Here is a 19,410-nt window from a genome sequence, read left to right on the forward strand (position 1 = left end):
TAACAAGGGGCGAAGGTTCAATAAGAAACAAAGCTTCATATTGGAACAATATCACAAGGTCTACTACTCATCCTCCTGGAGTCCCAGAAGGAGGGAAAAGAAAATGGTACCGACAAGTATATAAATAATGGCTGAAGATGCCCCAAATTTGGTGAAAGACATACATTTACAGATCCAAGAATCTCAGTAAACCAAAGAGGATACATTTAAAGAAAACCATGCCAAGACATATAATTAAAATACTAAAAGCTTTACCCAATTCTGCTTTCCTCACCCTTCACAGGTATGTCTCCTGAAAACACCCCACCACAAACCTCCACATATAAATACCAGAGTCTCAGAGCCTGCTTTCTGGGGAATCCCACCTGTGATATAGCAAAATTAAGTCTACCTCTAGAGAGGCAGAGGAGAGGATGGAATTTGAGACATGAATAGGAGAAAGTTTACAAGCTTAACCTGGGTATCTATTATATTATTTTACTTTTTGTATGTTTGAAATAGTTTACAATTTCGAAAAACATATGTATGTCTCCAGCAGACATTGTGATACATATCACAGTAATTTAAGCCAATTATTTCTGCCAGTCACATAGTAACTTCTAGAAAATCCACAGTATGCAATGTAGTTAATAATCTGGACCAAGGGTGGGGCAAAACCTTTAAATATTGAGATGTCAAGTGAAATTGTCTACATGTACTTAGCTAATTTTTTCTGAAAGTCGCTTGTAAAAAATATTTTTAAAGTCTAGAGAGAAAAATAACTCTACAATAAAAACAAATATTCTATTCTTACAAGACCAAAATGATAGACTTTTCTAACAGAATTTCCTTTCATTAGGTTTTTTTTTTAATATATGAAATTTATTGTCAAATTGGTTTCCATACAACACCCAGTGCTCATCCCAAAAGGTGCCCTCCTCAATACCCATCACCCACCTCCCCTCCCTCCCCCTTTCATTAGGTTTTTAATAGCAATTTGAAAGAAAGACAGTATCAAAAAGAGGTTTAGGCTGCCACTGACATCTCGGGTCCTGGCAATGTACACCCCTTGGGCCACACCAGTAGGCCAGCCTGTCCAGCCTTTACCATGCTGGTCAAAAAAGGCACCAAGTGCATCAAATACCTGATTTTTGGATTTAACTTCATTTTTCTGGCTTGCCAGGATTGTATTCCTTGCCATTGGACTTAGCTCTGAATCGACTTTGAGGCCAAGAGCATCTTGGAGCTGGAAATAATCATTCCAGCTTCTACACTGGAGTATATATTCTGATTGCAGCTGGTGCCCTCAGGATGCTGGTGCGGTTTCTCGGCTGCTAGGCTGCTATGCAGGAGCCCCAGTGCATGCTGGGATTATTCTTTGGCTTCCTCTTGGTGACACTTGCCATTGAAATAGCTGCAGCCAGCTGGGATATTCCCACAAAGATGAGGTGATTAAGTCCAGGAGTTTTACAAGGATACCTACACCAAGCTGAAAACCAAGGACAAGCCCCAGCGGGATGCTAAAAGCCATCCACTCTGCATTGGACTACTGTGGTTTGGCTGGAGGAATGGAACAATTTATCTCCGACATCTGCCCCCAAAAGGATTTACTCTCAAACATCCCAATGAAGCACTGCTCTGAGGCCATCAAAGAGGTCTTTGACAACAAATCCCACATCATCAGTGCATGGGCTTTGGGATTGCTGTGGTGATAATACCTGGAAGTCTTCAGTATGACCCTGTGCTGTGCTATCCACAGGAGCCGAGAGAGAATCTACAGTCAGATTGTGCCCCTGAAAAGCAAAGCTCACCCCTGGAGGTGGGTGATTATTTCCTTGGGTGTTTTTTTTCCCCCGGGAGTTGGGGGGGGGGGGATGCACTAACTTTAGTATTAATTCTGCATTTCTAAACCAAAAAAAAATTATCCTGTGTTTGTCTTTTTGATGCTTTGTTCAATACTGGTATTCACAGTAGCTTTGGTTTGTATTTTTTGGTTATTTGGTTTTGCTTATGTTAAGCAGAAATCCTGAAATGAAAGGTATCATATTTGCTATACTGTAGACAAAAGATATTGTACACAGAGAATTTTTTTACTTTAAATAGATTTTAAAATGTCTATCACATTTAATCAAGTTGTAACTTATGTTGAAGAAAATTTCATACATAATAAAAGATTATATGACAATTAAAAAGTTTATATTGCACTCTTCTTATATTATTTCATGTTATCAATAAAATGTCTTTAGTTATGAATCCTCACGTTCCATGGCCACAACATGAAAATGAGCCATAATTTCACCCTTTCACTACTTTACATATTAGTCCTTGGAACTGTTCAAATAATCAAAAAACTGGTAGGGAAAACTGCTATCTTGAAACTTTACGGAAGTGAAAAAGCTGTTGGCCCTATGAATCATCAGGCGATAAATTCACCTTCTGCCTCCTCACCCTACTCACAGATTCCAAAACTAGCTGAGGACATTGGAAAGAGCCTGCTTAGTAAGAAATCTTTCTCTCTTTCTAATGTGTGCACATGCATGCACACGAACACACACACACACATACACACATGTGGCTTCAAGTTCACAAGCCTGCCAGCAGAGTGGGTGTGGAGAAGGGAAAGGATCTCTAAAAGCCATATATATATGTTCCAAAAAAAAAAAACCCAAAAAACAAAACTGCCCACAAGGACTGAACTTCCAGGAGTACATATATATGAAGGACAGAGTAAGCAAAATTCTGTGTTTGCAGAATAGATTAAACATCAAAAAGAAAAGAAGAGACCAAAAAGTATTCTCCTTAGAGTAAAATCTTTTGTTTAGTTATTTTTAATGCTTTCCCACAAAGAATAGAATATGAAACCAGGGAGCCCAATCTTATCTCAGAGAGAGAGCATTAAAGGGCATAAGAAAGAGGACTCAAGAGTTATTCAATGGACGAAAGATTGAAGAGCTTTGGTGGTATTTTTTTCCAGAGGACGACTTACACTACAGGAGCCTGAGGGAAAGAGTAAGAAGTCTTGGATAAAGGCTAAGACTGGTAAGAAAGTCTTGAGCTAAAAAAGAGGAATGGCCTTGTGGTAGTCAGCCAGAGGCAGTTTCAAGGGTTGCCATCTGCTTCTTGGTACTAGAGCTCTATCAGTGCTTGTTTCTAATCCTATGTCGGAAAAACAAGGCAATGTCACCAGATGAGATTCAGACTATCCAAGGAAACCAGACATCGTAGGTCTGTCAGCACTGGGTAAGTGACCACAATGTAAAGCATACTCTATCCAGATCTGCATGTCTTTATTAAGAAAACAAATTCCAAGTCTCTTGATTTCAAGGACTTTCTTACCCTATACAGGAGAAAAGACATCTGTGTGGGGTAACAGATGATTTTTAAAAACCATAAGCTGATGTCTCCCATTAACTACTGCTGTGTAACATGTAAGAGTTAAGTACTTGAGGGAAGTAGAAGAAAGCAAGGATGGAAGAGATTCAGATGATGACCAGAATCAGAAAAAAGAACAATGGGAAACTATTTCCCGGAGGAGGGAAGTTTCACACATTTCTTATAAGTAATAGGTGTCATGGTTCCACAGAGAAGAGGAAGAGGAAGATAAAACAGACAAAAAATATTGTCACCTTCTAGAGTTCCAAGGCAGAAATGAGAAGAGTGTGCTTGTGGTTTTCCTGAAGCATTTACTAAGATGTATTCAAAACAAAACAAAACAAAATGCAATCAAAATGGGAAGCAGTTAGAGATTTAGCACAGATAGTTTTCCTTTGGCGAATGAATAAGAGACCTGAAAAGGGGCATGATTACAGCTTCACGGGGAATTGCAGAGAATGGGTGAAAACTGTCAAGAACTATGAAGAGTCTGAGATTTTAATCTACTTGCAAGCCTACAAGTGAGCCTGCAGAAGTCATGAGCTCCTGCATCAGAGACAAAGGTCCTACTTTTTCATGGCACAACCAGCCACCTGCACATCAGTTTTGTTTTGGTTACCCCTACTCCCCAAATGCCACAGGGGTGATACAGAAGGGCTGGTGGATCCCGCACATACAGTAGGTTTGCATCACAGCTGAGGAATACTGAACTGAGGAAACCCAAATCTTCTATAATGAGCAGCAAGCAAGTCTGTCTGATCTTTGCTCCAATAGAAGGTATCATTTTATTATACTGGACAGTAAGCAAACCTGCATACTTGAAAAGATCATCCAGAACAAAAAGGCAGTTGGTCTTTCTGCTCACAAGATATTAAAAAATGCAAGAGACCTATAGAGAGTGGTCTCTGTACAAGTAGAGGATGGGAAGACCCTCAAAATGCATGCATAGGAAGTCAAGATGTCAGAGATGAAGGAATATAACAGAGCAGGAAATATAATAAGTGAGGAGAAAAGAATACAGCTTCTTTGCAGAAGAATCAGCAAAAATGTATTATGATCTAAAGGTCTGAATCTTTGGAACGGGTGTTGAAAGGAAAGAAGTAGGAAAGAAAGGATCCAACAAAACTACTCTGTATTGGTTAACTATTGCTACATAGTAAATTACCTCAAAACATAATGACTCACAATAATAAACACCTATTATCTCACACAGTTTCATGGGTCAGGAATCTGGGGGCAGCTTAGCTGGCTGGTTCTGGTTCAGAGTCAGTCTTGAGGTTGCAGTCTAGAGGTTGGCTAAGGCTACAGTCACCTGAAGGCTTCACTGGGGCTGGCCGATCTGTTTCCGCACTGATGATTCATTCACATGCCTGGCAAGTTAGCACTGGCTGTGGTCAAGAAGCCTCAGTGCCTACCCCTCCCCAAGGAGCACATCATAACATGCAAGCCAGCTTCCCCAAGAGTGAGTGATCCAAGAGAAATCAAGAAAGAAGTCACAATGCTTTTTATGATTTAGTCTCAGAAGACACTAATATCCTGATATTCTAGTCATTAGAAGCAAGTCACTAAGTCCAACTCACACTCAAGAGGAAGAGAATTGAGCTCACATCTTAAAGAGTACAGTAACAAAGACTTTATGGATACATTTTAAAACCACCACACACTCCAAGTGTATGTACTTGACACAATGAAGGAGCATATTATTAGTAAGCAATATATGATGTCGCCACTAGTAAGACTGTAGTTGAAGCAGACAGGTCCCAGAGTAGGGTGTGGGTAGGTGGGCTGCTTTTGGTGTGTTTAAGATAATATTCTAGAGAGGCAAAATTTCTAATTTGTTTCTTGGTTACAGTGTATATTTTCTCAGGGCGCCTAGGTGGCTCAGTCGGTTAAGCATCTGACCGGTTCAGGCCATGATCTTGTGGTTTGTGGGTTTAAGCCCCACATTGGGCTCTGTGCTGACAGCTCAGAGTCTGGAGACTGCTTCAGATTCTGGGTCTCCCTCCCCTTCCCCCCATTCAAAAATAAGTATTAAAAATTAATGTATATTTTCTCTTTCTTATCTCTTTTCCCTATCACTAGTACATAGTTCTTTGTACATAGATAATCGCAGATTTTTTTTTTGTTTTATTTTGATTCAGCTATAATGCAAGTTGATGTTCCCATAGCAATTTTTAAAAAGCAAGCACTGCTGTCCAGGCAGAGGGGAAAAATTGATCCAGATGCTGAGGAGAAAATTGTGTTGATCTCTAACAGAAATTTATTATACTGAGGTTACAATCCATTCCTTTCAGAGTCACAGGGTTCTTGTGGTCAGGTTGAAGAGCCAAAACCCTCTAATCTATGGCAGAACTCAATTTCCTCCATGGATTTATCACTTCCTAATGTTTTGGCTTATTGCTTAATAGTGCCCTGATGATGAGATCTGTATGTATGCAGACAACTCTGTCAGTGCATCAGTGAGACTATAGTCAAGAACACCAGGTGGAATCCTATGACAATATCCCGGATATGAAATAATAAAGGCCTGAATGCAGGCAGTCATATTGAAAATAAAATAGAAGGGTAGGTTTCGAGAGAGTCCTGAGAGAGGATACTCAGAGCTTGGCAACCACTTTGAAGTAGGAGATGAGGGAAAGGAAAAGTAGAGGAAAACTCAGATATGTCTGGTTAGTCCTGGATGGCCCAGGGCTTTGGCAGTTTTAGCCGTGAAAGTGTTGTGTCCTGGGAAACCCCTCAGTCCCAGGCACAGGTACATTTGAATGCCCTGTGATAGGAATACCATTAACTTAAATACACAATACAGGAGAAGGAATGCTTTTGCCGTGGAAAATAAATTCTGTATGGACACAGTGAATTTAAGACAACTGCAGAGGACACAAGGAAAAAAAAACAGAAATGCCTTTTTAGAGCCCAGTGAGAGGCTGGAGCTGGACATGGACAACTGTCAGGCATTCCATTAGAACTGATGTCAGTTCTCAGGGGATGAGAATCTCCTAGGGAGGCTTCTATAGTAAAAGGAAAAGGAGGGTGAGAAGAGGACTCAGGTTTGGGGCAGGGAAAGTGAAGGATGTGCATGCTCGTGGAGAAAGAGAACTCATCAAAGAAACTGAGAGGAAAGTGGGGAAAATAAGAGATGGTGATGGTCACAGAAACCAAGGAAAGAGGGAATTTTTTTACAAGATCCAAATGAAGGGCAAAAAATGTCAAATGGTGTAGAGAAGAATCCACTGGGTCCTGGAAATTGGGTCTATTTCCTGTGGTGATGGGAAGGGACGCAGACATTAGAGAGCAGTGCTAAGACTGTAAGGATCGCACCTGGGACCGGATAGCTCAGGGCGTCACATCCAACAAATACATGCCCATTGGAGCCCCTGAGAACTGAGAGAGCAAAACCATGCACCATCACTTCCCACTCACTCTCTATTCCCAGGACCTGAGAAAACACTCAACCTTTACTGACAGCTTTATTTTAAAAACAATTCATATTTCTTGAAAACCTAGTATGTATCAGGCACTTGATATGCCTTATCTCATTTAATCCTACAGCAACTCAATCAGGAACTTATGAATATACATTATTTTGCTCCTCTTCAAGTTCTCTCCATTAAAATATATATATATATGTAATGGCAAAAACTGAATACTTTTCTACAATGCGCCCTGTTCCAAGAACATCCCCCTAGTCTTTGAGATTGTTCAGTATCTCTGAATCCTGAGTCTCCATTGTCTGCTTTGATTCCCAAGAATTAAATGAAATTGTTTTTCTTAAAAAAATTGTTGAGAACTGAGAACAAACTAAGGGTTGATGATGGGGGGTGGGAGGGAGGAGAGGGTGGGGGATGGGTATTGAGGAGGGCACCTTTTGGGATGAGCACTGGGTGTTGTATGGAAACCAATTTGACAATAAATTTCATATATAAATAAAAAAAATAAATTAAAAAAAAATTGTTCAAGGGCGCCTGGGTAGCTCAGTCAGTTAAGCATTCGACTCTTGATTTTGACTCAGGTCATGATCTCATGGTTCATGAGATCAAGACCCACGTCAGGCTCTGTGATTCTCTCTCTTCCTCCCTCTCTCTCAAAATAAACAAACATTTTTTAAAAATAAAAATAATTTTTAAGATACCTTTGAATTCTCTTATAATTTTCTGAGGCAAATAACCCCACCCACTTTATGCTAGCTACCAGGTTAAGAAAGGCTACACTTCCATTTTTTCTAGAAGCATACTTAAACTCAATATGGGCATTCAAATACCCATAGCTCTGCAATATCATACTCACAACCTCTGCAATTAAATGGTTTGCTAATTGTTTTTGTTGGTAACTTCCATTTACCTACTAAATTATCAACTTCTGGATGTCTGAAACCAAACATCATATTCTTCTCATTCCCTGCAATACCTTATAAATTATTGGGCACCACAGGCATTTATTAATATTTGATGGTTGAGTAGTAATACTCAAATGCAAAATATTGACCAGAACACGCATGCACCCTCTCTGTGATAGTCTTCCTGATGTTTCTGGGCTGGGACACCAATATTTAACCATGTTAGTTTGAGCTCTTCTCACCAAATCAGTTCATTAGTCATAGAATTAATTTATACACTGGGGTGCCTGGGTGGCTCAGTCTGTTGAGCATCCGACTTCAGCTCAGGTCATGATCTCGCGGTTCATGAATTCGAGCACTGAGTCAGGCTCTGTGCTGACAGCTCAGAGCCTGGAGCCTGCTTCAGATTCTGTGTCTCCCTCTCTCTCTGCCCGTCCCCTGCTCACGCTCTGTCTCTCTCCCAAAAATAAATAAACATTAAAAAAAATTTCTTAACAAGAATTAAGTTATACACCGGTGGAAAATGGAAGCACACATAAACAAAAATGTACCATACGTGGTAATGGTCATACAAGATAAAATGAATAAATACCCATAATATGAACTGGTATCATCTCAAAAACTTTACTGTTAAAGATTAATATAAACTTTATTTATGTTTACAGTTATAAAAGCTTCTGTATACATTTTCCCTATGATACTGGTCATAGAAATAATACCATATTCCCAAGTCAAGAAAAACTAAAACTCTCAAAGCTAGAACATATATAAGCAACTAATGAAACAGACTCCATTTTTCCCTCTCTGTATTACTGAAATTGAAAAAACTCCAGAGTTATCAATTCTTCTGTAAGACATGCAGGTCTAGGCTTGTATAACTACAATTTCTGCTAACTGGCCACAGGCTAGTATTTTCACACCTTTTTTGTACTAAATGGTTAGAACTGATCACTCCACCGGAAGCTGTCACTGAGACATCTTCATTTAAAAATCTTAATATATGCAGCAATAAGATTGAATTTTTACAGTTTTTCCTGTTTTTTCGCATTTCAGTAAACTCTTACAAGTATGCTGTCCATTTTTCCCTTTTGTACAATTATGCACACATAAATACCTATTAAAATGACTGAATAAAATTTTATTCAATTTGTCACATAGAATCAGTACGTTTCTCGTCTGGACAATTCTTTGGATAATCAATCACCCGATTTTTTTTGTTAAGTGCTTCAGCTTGCTCACCTAACTTGGTAAAAAACCAGTTTGCTAAAAATAAAAGAGAAAGAAAAAAAGAAAAAACAAGTAAGGGAAGGGGGGGAGGAGGGCGGGGGAGGGAGGGAGTAAAACACCAAGCTTTGCTAATAAATAGTTCTCAGAAATATCAGCTCCCAATTTACTACTTGTACACAATGGGCCAGTTGGAACTTGCATGGTGATCCAATTTGCCACAGCTCTTGTTTTTAGTCTTTGTGGAGAAGCTGTGTGAGCACAGTGGGGGCCGCTCCCCCGCATCCCCTGAGTCAATCAGTGGGCTTTTGTTTCCTGCTGGTCAAAAATATCAGGTGGCTTTGAGAGTCTAATTATCAATGAAAAATTAAATTCAATACAGAAATGTAGCCACAATACCCCTCTCCTCACCCTTCCTGCGCCCTCCCCACCCCAGGCATGTGATGGAGTATCACGTTATTCCTTAGGATTCCAAAAAGACAGCAAGGAAAAGAGGCTCCAGCCTGGGGAAGCAAGCAGAAGAGTAAGTGATTTATTTTAGCTTTCTCCTTTTTTGGTGGAGGACGGTTCTAATTACCATGGACATTCTGGAAATGAGAAGTGGGAGGGAGTTTCCTCTTAGAATTGCTAGGCCACATGTATCTCAACATTGCTTCATAAAATTTTCTGGCCACAGTTTCCAGCAGAAATTGAATAAACAGAAATTAAAGAATATATACGTTATTTCAGATAACTCTAATTTACTTGATAATCCAAGTATGCTCTTTCCTGATGCAGGGAAGGAGTTTACTGTTTATTAAAGTATATTCTTACCTCTTCTAAATTATCAACTTCTGAATTTCAGAATATTTTCTGAATTTCTGAATATCAACAACCTCTTCTGAATTTATTCCACTCAGTTTGGGAAACACAAAGTTGAAAAAAGCAAGCCTGTAACACTTTTAATTCAGGCTTCAAAGGTCAACATAGATACAGGTTCCTCACTTCATATTCTAAGTTAGCATAGAATTTGAGCCCACCAAATCCAAGTATGGTACAGCTTTAGTTTTGTGCACATATATTTTCTTTTAATCCTCTCATCTTAAAAAAAAAAAAAAAGTACTTTATTGATAGGTGATCAGTTAAGGTTATAGTTAAAATCCTACTCAAAATATACACTCTGACCAATCTTTCCTTTAAGATACTCCCCTGCCAAAATGAAACATTAAAGTTAAAGCCATTTGAAACAACCCTTTTCAAGGTGCTACAATATTTCAATTGTAATGTCATCGTACATTATTTTCAAATCCCACAATAAGTATTATGGTTGATTCACAAATACCATTGAAGTGTGAAGTGTTGTTCCATATGAGGAACTATTAAGAGATGGTATCAATCTTGGGTTAAATATCTCTGGAGATTATTTAATAAGACAACACACCTTTCTCTATGAGCCCAAAAAGTATAAAAAGCCTTGAATATATCATTAGGTAAGTTTGGACTAGAAATTGCCACAGTGCTCCAAACTTCTTAAGATACCAGTTATATAATTGTCTGAATCTGTTTTCAGGATCACAAAGGCCCAATAACCAAATTACAGTTAAATCTGTCCAAGGACATTGTGGGAACTTGATCGTAAATATAATCATTGAAGAAACAAGAGGGGAATACTATTAAATCCATTACTATAACACGTGGATGTATACATTTTAATTTTTCATGTTTTAAATAAAACTTCCCATTTTTGCAAATATAAGTACTCAAAACAGAAAAGATAAATCCTTTTTGGTCTTTTAAGACTCTAACACTACTTGGAATAGGGAGACATTTTCTATATACTGAGGAATGTGTTATTGCTATTCATTTGAAACTTATTTTAAATGATCATATATAACTGAAGAATAGTCTATCTGTGAACATGGCATTATTAATAGAGCAGAACAGTTGTTTGGTGTTCTTTAGCTTTTATACATTTATCTGAGTTTTGCTATTTTATCTTAATACCTAAGACACAACATATATGCACATAGCAGTGTACCACATCAGAAACACGAACATGGACAAGGGTCATTCTTTACAAATGAACACAAGGTAAAATTCTAACCATTAAAAACAATCAACACTCAGATATAATATAAGCAGAAGATTATTTTTTCAATCTGCTTCAAACCTATAACAACCAAAGACATCTCAAAGATTGTTGAGGCACCTGGGTGACTCAGTCAGCTAAGCAGCTGACTTCGGCTCAGGTCATGATCTCATGGTTTGTGAGTTGGAGCCCTGCATCGGGCTCTCTGCTGTCAGCACAGAGCCTACTTCGGATCCTCTATCCCCCTCTCTGTGTCCCTCCCCTGCTTGCCCTCTCTTTCTCTCTTTTTCTCTAAAATCAGTAAACATTTCTTTTAATCTTAAAAAAAAAAAAAAAAGATTGTGTTTCTGTCTTGATATATCTTTGTTGAACTTGGCTTAACTAAATGGGTACAAATAGCCTTTTCTCATGTCATTCATTCTCTCAGACTCTACTGAATAAAATCAACTTTATCATTAAACTTTCTTGGCTGCATAGAATATTATCCTTTTCCTTTTAATGGATTCTTCATTGACTTCCTGGAGTTTTTTTCTTTAAGTAAAAATACGATTTTACTTAAAACTGAAAAGTATTATAATATTACATATCTATTAGTATAAATGGCATGCATTACATTAAGACAAAACTTAACCAACATAAATGAGGATCTCTCTTTTTTCTTTTTTCAATGTTTATTTATTTTTGAAGGAGAGAGACACCGAGTGTGAGCGGGGGAGCAGGCAGAGAGAGAGAGAGAGATACAGAATCTGAAGCAGGCTCCAGGCTATGAGCTGTCAGCACAGAGCCCGATGCGGGGCTCGAACCCACAAACCGCGAGATCATGACCTGAACCGAAGTCAGACACTCAACCAACTGAGCCACACAGGCGCCCCAGTGAGGATCTCTTTAAGTGAGATATAAGGTAGGGGTAAGCACTTTATGCAAATTCATCTCAGGTTTTCTAGTCTTCCTGACACCCAGAATCTTCTAAAAAAAAGCTGCATAGGCTATTTAAAGTTGCATCATGCGTCTTAAATGATAAATTATTAAAGGACTTAATGGACAATGCATTAGAAAGAAAACAGGGAAATTACAGAATAATTTAATGTTGCAAAGAAACAGAACAACTTGCAGGACATTAAACACTCTATTTTGACGTGGAATGCCTGAAGCTAAAGCAATTAAAGCCGCAAAATACTGCTGGCTGACATGATGTGTCTGTAAATTTGTCATTCATTGGCAAAGGTTTGTACCAATCACTAGGAATGTTCACAGTAAAATGATCCATGTACCATAAAATGCTTTCAGTGAAGTCCTCTAAAAATGTAGTCTTGTCTCATTTCAGGTATCTGATCCTTTATGCACTGTAAATTTTTGGTTTAATGAGAGAATATTCTATGGAAATGACCTTACGATTGAGGATTAGTTCCTGACATCCTACTTACATCTATGTTTATTTCATAAAGGAGAGAGGTCGTTTTTGACACACCCCACAGCAGGAAAAGAAAATACAAGCTGGAACTTGACATTATATTGAATTTGGTTATGTTTTTCCCTCTATCTCCCAAAGAAGGCCTATATCAAACTCTAGAAACAGCGTCTAGCAGGGCCATACTGAATTCTAGCCAGTGACCTGATTTATCCCAGCTTAGAAATAGTGGTATTCTCCCACAGGAGGTAGGAGACAAAACACACAGTAATCCCTGAAAGGTACTGTTGCTATGGAAGAGAAGGGGATGCCTGCTGAGACTGAAAGTCACAGAGTATCTGGGCAGTTGAGAAAATGTAGGCCCATCCTCGACTGCCAAAGCCTGAGACTCTCTTTGCCAAGACTCCCTGGTCATTTGGCATCGCAGAGAAACACTGGACAGAACCCCAGCAGAAGATGTAAGGAGACCAGACACAGTTTCATATTCATCTATCAGTGCTCTCCAATTATCCTTTCAAATTAGATGAACCAGTAATAAACTAGGAGCTAAGACAGCGTTTTAATAAATACCAAAAATTACTTCATGATAAAATACAGTCAAAATAGTTGGTGAATGCCAACTCTTACATTTCTTAGACATTTCACCAATAAATTTTATTTAATTTTCCCTAAGTCTATGAATGGGAGACATCTTTCTCTTTCTCGCTCCATATATACATATACATGCATATATATAAAATTTTATATATTCATACCATATACTTATATTGCATACATACACATACATAAATGTATTGTATATATATATATAATATTTTTTAGAAAGAAGCTAGCTCATAAGATTTCACAGCTCCAATTTCTCTTTCTTTTTTTTTTTTTTTTTTAATTTTTTTTTTTCAACGTTTATTTTTGGGACAGAGAGAGACAGAGCATGAACGGGGGAGGGGCAGAGAGAGAGGGAGACACAGAATCGGAAACAGGCTCCAGGCTCTGAGCCATCAGCCCAGAGCCCGACGCGGGGCTCGAACTCACGGACCGCGAGATCGTGACCTGGCTGAAGTCGGACGCTTAACCGACTGCGCCACCCAGGCGCCCCCAATTTCTCTTTCTAAAATCTTATATTCGAGCCTTTCTTTGCTGCTATAGAAAAGAAATAGGGGATTAATATGTTTTGGAGAAAAATACTCATAAACCACAGGCTCCATTTCATAAATAAGAAACTGTACAGGAGATTCTGATCTGCCAAACATTTAATATTTTACGCATTAACATTGTGTTGGAAATCTCAACCACACTTCAATATTATGCCTAAATTAAACAAATTAGAAATTTAAATTTATATATGCAGATACTAAAAAGAAAAAAAGAATCCTGATTCTAGAGTTTAATCCTGACAGCCTCATACATAATTTACAAGACAAGAATGTTAGTTTGCAGGAGCTCAATAAACCTTTATTGAGCATCTCTGACAGGCACTAAGGGAATTTTTTTAATGTGCATTGTATGTCCTCAAAAGGCTTAGTCTAAGGAGAAAGACAAGCAATCAAATATACAAAATAACAGCAGAAGTACTAAATGGAGGCTAAAATGAATTTTAAAAAGAAGAAAGAGTAGAAAGAGCAGGAGGAGAAAGGAAACAAAGAAAGCAGAGAAAAGACACTGACATAGAGAAGGCAAAGGGTAGAATGACTCCAGAAATTGGCTCAAGCCCCATCCCATGTATTTGTGCAGGAATCTATCCGGCTCTGCCCCTTGCTGTCCACAACCAACACTTTCACAGTGGTTGAGGAGTATGTAAGTCTCACCGAGGTATGCACCATGTGCACACTAATAAGTATTAGGATCTACTTCTTTCCTAGAGTTATAACTTAGAAAAGGGATAGATAGTCTTGAAGTTTATATTCCAGCAAGACAATTTCTAAGTTGAAAAGGTGATAACACGTTTTGATGTTTCACAAACAGTAAGTATGAATCGTAGCGATGTTAGATAGCGTGAGTCGATTTGAGCACCCTAAGAAATAAAATAATTCTAAAATAATCTCCAACTTTGAACAGCAATAACCATAGGTTTTTCCTTAATTTGGAAACTTAAAAAATATTCTAATGTTGTTTTTCCTAAGCCTTAATACAGTAGGAGGGAGTTGAAATGTGGTCTTCTTTGTTGTAGACATGTTGTATCTATGATGTGCAATATTAATCCCATTTGTACCATAAAAAGTGTGATCCACTTGAGCCTCGGTCTCTTGTGAATTATGAATCATTGTAGTACTCGGAGGATAGTTGTCATGTGTCTAAAGTTCCTATTTGTTTCTTCAATCTTTTCTTCAAATACCTTGGTACTGAAAGCATCTAGGAAATTTGAAGCCCCATATGAAATACATTAATGAATTCTTCCCACATATTCTTCAGTCTTTCCATAAGAACCAGAAGATCCCCAAATGAAATAATACTAGTTCCATTTTATACCTCAGAAGGAAAGGCTACTTATTCCAGTCTTATTCCTTCGGTAAGTAGCTAAAATACCCAATTAATAGGGTTTAACCGTCACACAGAATTTGTTTTCAGAATAATGAAAATGTGTTGTCATTACATTTTTATTCCCTTGTGTGTGTTTTTTGAGATGTGATTCATTATAACTTATTTTAGCTGTTCTGTTTTCTAATTCTTCATATTTTCACATCTTTTCCAACAAAATAATAATACATAAATAATATCTGACAAGATTTTACAGATTATTCTCTATTGCTATGCTTTTGTTCTCCAAGCATCTTAAAATATGGGTGCAGTAAAATCCAAAGAGAAACTAGACGTGAGCTTTCTTACATGAAAAAGCATCCTTTTTCTCTCTTCTCCTGCCACACGCATTTCAGATTCCAGTTAACAGTGCATTAAGCAATACAGAATAGTAATTTTGAGCCCAAACATCATGCCAAATACTTCCAGTGCAAAATAGTTGCTAAACGTAGCTTCATTTTGAAAGTCACTGTTTTCATTAACAGTGTCTTCCAACAGCCTTGTTTCAATAGTACTACTATTAACCATGAAATTTAGCTGCTTCTGTTTACTCTTTGAATTATATGTATTAAATTGCCAACTCAATTTATTTTCCCGGTTGTCATTACCCTGTTAAGAGGATTGTTAATAAGCTAAAGGTCTCTCTATTCCTTTTCTTAGCTTATGTAGCTGCCTGAATTTACTTACCGATACAATTTAGAACATAGGATCCAATGGAAAGTGGAGTCAATTCCTGACATGGGCCTTCACTCCTATCCCTATTAAAGAGGCTCACTGTTAGGGGCGCCTGGGTGGCGCAGTCGGTTAAGCGTCCGACTTCAGCCAGGTCACGATCTCGCGGTCCGTGAGTTCGAGCCCCGCGTCGGGCTCTGGGCTGATGGCTCAGAGCCTGGAGCCTGTTTCCGATTCTGTGTCTCCCTCTCTCTCTGCCCCTCCCCCGTTCATGCTCTGTCTCTCTCTGTCCCAAAAATAAATAAACGTTGAAAAAAAAAATTTAAAAAAAAAAAAAAAAAAGAGGCTCACTGTTAGAAAAGAGTTGGGAAAGGAGTATGCTGTGCATTTCTCTACTTGCTACACATGATCAGCAACAAGTAAGTCTAGTGAGTCAAATAACTACTTTGGAGCTATGAAAAAAATGGAAGTTGAATAAAAAGTAGGCCAGTGGTACACTTAGTTCAAGAATAAGCTGATGTCCTATAGCTGGTACAATTTTATCAGTGCTGTCTTCTTATTGACATCTACAAGCTGTTAGCCAAAAACCACCTGAAAATTAAAATTAGATTTTTTTAGGGGCGCCTGGGTTGTTCAGTCGGTTAAGTGTCCAACTTCGGCTCAGGTCATGATCTCGCGGTCCATGAGTTTGAGCCCTTCATCAGGATCTGTGCTGACAGCTCAGAGCCTGGAGCCTGTTTCAGATTCTGTGTCTCCCTCTCTCTCTGACCCTCCCCCCGTTCATGCTCTGTCTCTCTCTGTCTGAAAAATAAATAAACTTTAAAAAAATTTTTTAATAAAAAAAATTACATCTTTTTAAATTTTGCACTATATCACCAACAGTCAACAGTGTTAACAAATACTCATTGTGCCCCTATGGTTATGCTAGGTACTTGAAACACAATGAAAGATCATATATGCTTCTTCCCTTCAAGAAATATATATCAACTTGCAAACATCTCTTGAATAGAATATTTTTAATTAATTGGTGACTTCACATTCAATTATATAAACTTTTTTTGGTTCCTACTTTAGCATAGGCCTTGACCTAAGGATTGGAGACAAAAAGACATAAATAACACATACTGAGGATAACATTAGATGTTAATTCACTAGTTATGATCAGGAAGTATGTACAGATTAATGTTCTTGATAACCATCCAGAATTTTGAAACCAGTGCTTAGAGAGAGATGTGATGGCACTTTTCTTTAATTAGAGACTTTGAGTGTTGTGTTTCATTATTCCCTTACCAATCCACAAGGAATATTTCATATCTTGCTAAGGAAAACTACCATTAAGAACTTTCTTTTTTTTTTTAAGTTTATTTATTTATTTTGAGAGAGACAGAGACAGTGCAAGTTGGGGAGGAGCAGAGAGGGAGGGAGAGAGAGAATTCCAAGCAGGATCCATGCTATCAGCACAGAACCCGATGTGGGGCTTGAACCCATAAAACTATGAGATCATGACCTGAGCTGAAACCAAGAGTCAGACACTTAACTGACTAAGCCACCCAGGCACCCCTACCATTAAGAACTTTCAAAGGTAAAGACCAATATCTCTCATCCTAGAATGCAACTGGAAAGTAAACTTCAAGGGTAAAGCTATCAGCTGAAAAATTAGTTGAGATAAGTGTTTATGTACATACTGTGTATTTATAGTAGGATGAAACCTTTCCTTAACGAGGAAGTATGCAAAGTTTTACAACACTGGTGTTAAGTTGTAGGGGATTCCTAAAATGTTGCAACAGATACAACTCAGCCAATTTTTAAAAAACATGAAATTGATAAGGCAGTGAAACAGATTCTCACCCATGTCACATAATGGGTTCTCTTAAACAGATTCACTTTCATATAATTATAGAAGGGCCAATCTTAGTAGACCGCAAGCCAATCACAGTCCTTCTCTCTCTAGGGAATATAGAATAAAGCTGCCAAAAGCCAAAAGTTGAGTTTTCTATAGATGTGGCCAAGTTGCCATGTAAGCAGTGGGAGTGCATGTCTTTCCTAAAACTAACATCACAAATATATGTGGTTAAGATACCTCAAAAATCTGCTCTATGCATAATGCCCCACACCATATATACTCTTAGAACAATCTTGAGAAACTCTAACACTCACTCCACTGCTATCTTAGACTACAGTCACTCCAAGAGGCTCCTAGTGAAAGATAACATTTGTCCAAAAAAGAATTTTTTTGAAGTATGATATATGTTATATTTCCAGCTTTCATCCAAATAAAAGTGTCATTCTATCCTTTGAGTGATGAGGAACTATACAGTCACGAAATTCTTTCTGCCCATGGAGCAAGTTAAGCCAGAAAAAGGGCGGGCCGGGGGATGGGAAGAAGGTTAATAAATATGGACTGAGGGACAAGACTAAACATTGTTTTTCTAGGTCAATTGTTCTAAGTTTGTTTTTAAAGGCCTATCCGCATTGCTTTGAAGAACACCATCTGACTCTCAGTATATTCCAAACACAGAACAAGAATTTTGATTATATCAGGGTCTAACTATATAACAACAGAAAATATGCAGACCAATTGAATTAAGCTTTCTTTTAAAATGTTAAATTTTCAATTTAAGGGGATATATTAAAGACATATTTCTGTGTCTTTTCTAAACACTTCTTATTCATATCACCAATGCATTAAGAATTATTATGACTCTTATAGACCATATAGAAATCATTCTATAATGAATACAATCCCTCATCTCCAAAACCAATTTTTCTTTCAAGTAAGCTTTACCCCCAACATGGAACTTGAATTCATGATCCCAAGATCAAGAACCACATGCTCGACTGAGTGAGCCATTCAGCCAAGCACCACCCCACAATATTTCTTTAAATGCATATATTTAACACAAGCATCTTGGACTGGAAAACTGACTACAGAGAAAGAGGGGTTTTTGTTTGTCTTGTTTTGTTTTTAATATCATAGCATTTTGACTCGTAAAGCCTAAGGTATTATCTTTTTGTGATGCCGATATGGGGAAGTAAAGAAACATTTACATTATGGGCTCTGTGCTACAATGAAAGATATGTACTCTAGACTACAAAACAGAAGAACCATGATTTGATCTTCCCCATAACTAAGCATGTTAGAGAGAGTGCCTCAAAATGGGTTTTAATTATGTTTTGTTCCATAAAGTATTTTGAGTCAACAGAGTGATAAACTGATATTTCACATTACCCATGTAACTCCAAATAGAGTTTTCAAATCTGAACTCCATGTAGAAATCAACCGCAAAGCATTTCAACATTTTCAAACACTTAAAAGTGCCACAAAATTTTCGTGGACGTTGAAATCTTTTCTATCCATCACAGATTTGTATAGATATTTATACAGGAAAATAAGGCTAAGTGCAGATACGCAAATCAGTGCAAGTTGGCCTATATAGATAAAGAGATGCTTGTGTTTGCATATGGATATTCATGAAAATTAGGGGGAAAAACGTCAAAACTAAATAAATATTTAATATGTCAGCACCTGTCATATAGTTTTTTGTGTGTGTGCTTTACTACTATTGACTAGCAGTAGTCCTGCTACTCTAACCAACTTCATTAAAGAATAAAAGAAAAGTAATAAGTCATTTCACACTCTGTCTGACCATTATACAATAATAGCAAGATTTCATGCAAGGGTACAACATTATGCCCATCTGCAATCACAGTCTCTTTGCAAAAATCTCAATTCACACTTCACATGCAGCTAACCTTGTTACCATCCCTTCCTAAATCCATCAGTGTTGCAGCTGCACGTCTTCACAGCCCAACATCTTAAAATTCATCACTTTGGCACCT

At 37.8% G+C, this 19,410-nt stretch overlaps 1 pseudogene; it reads left to right on the forward strand.

Annotated features, from left to right (window-relative positions):
• Positions 1 to 1,087: 1,087 nt before the first annotated feature.
• LOC112864264 (CD9 antigen pseudogene) overlaps positions 1,088 to 19,410 on the forward strand; it is a 32,542-nt pseudogene continuing 14,219 nt past the window's right edge.

This window comes from Puma concolor, chromosome C1 (assembly GCF_028749965.1).
Source record: "Puma concolor isolate L17-30 chromosome C1, mPumCon1.1.hap2, whole genome shotgun sequence".
Lineage (NCBI taxonomy): Eukaryota > Metazoa > Chordata > Mammalia > Carnivora > Felidae > Puma > Puma concolor.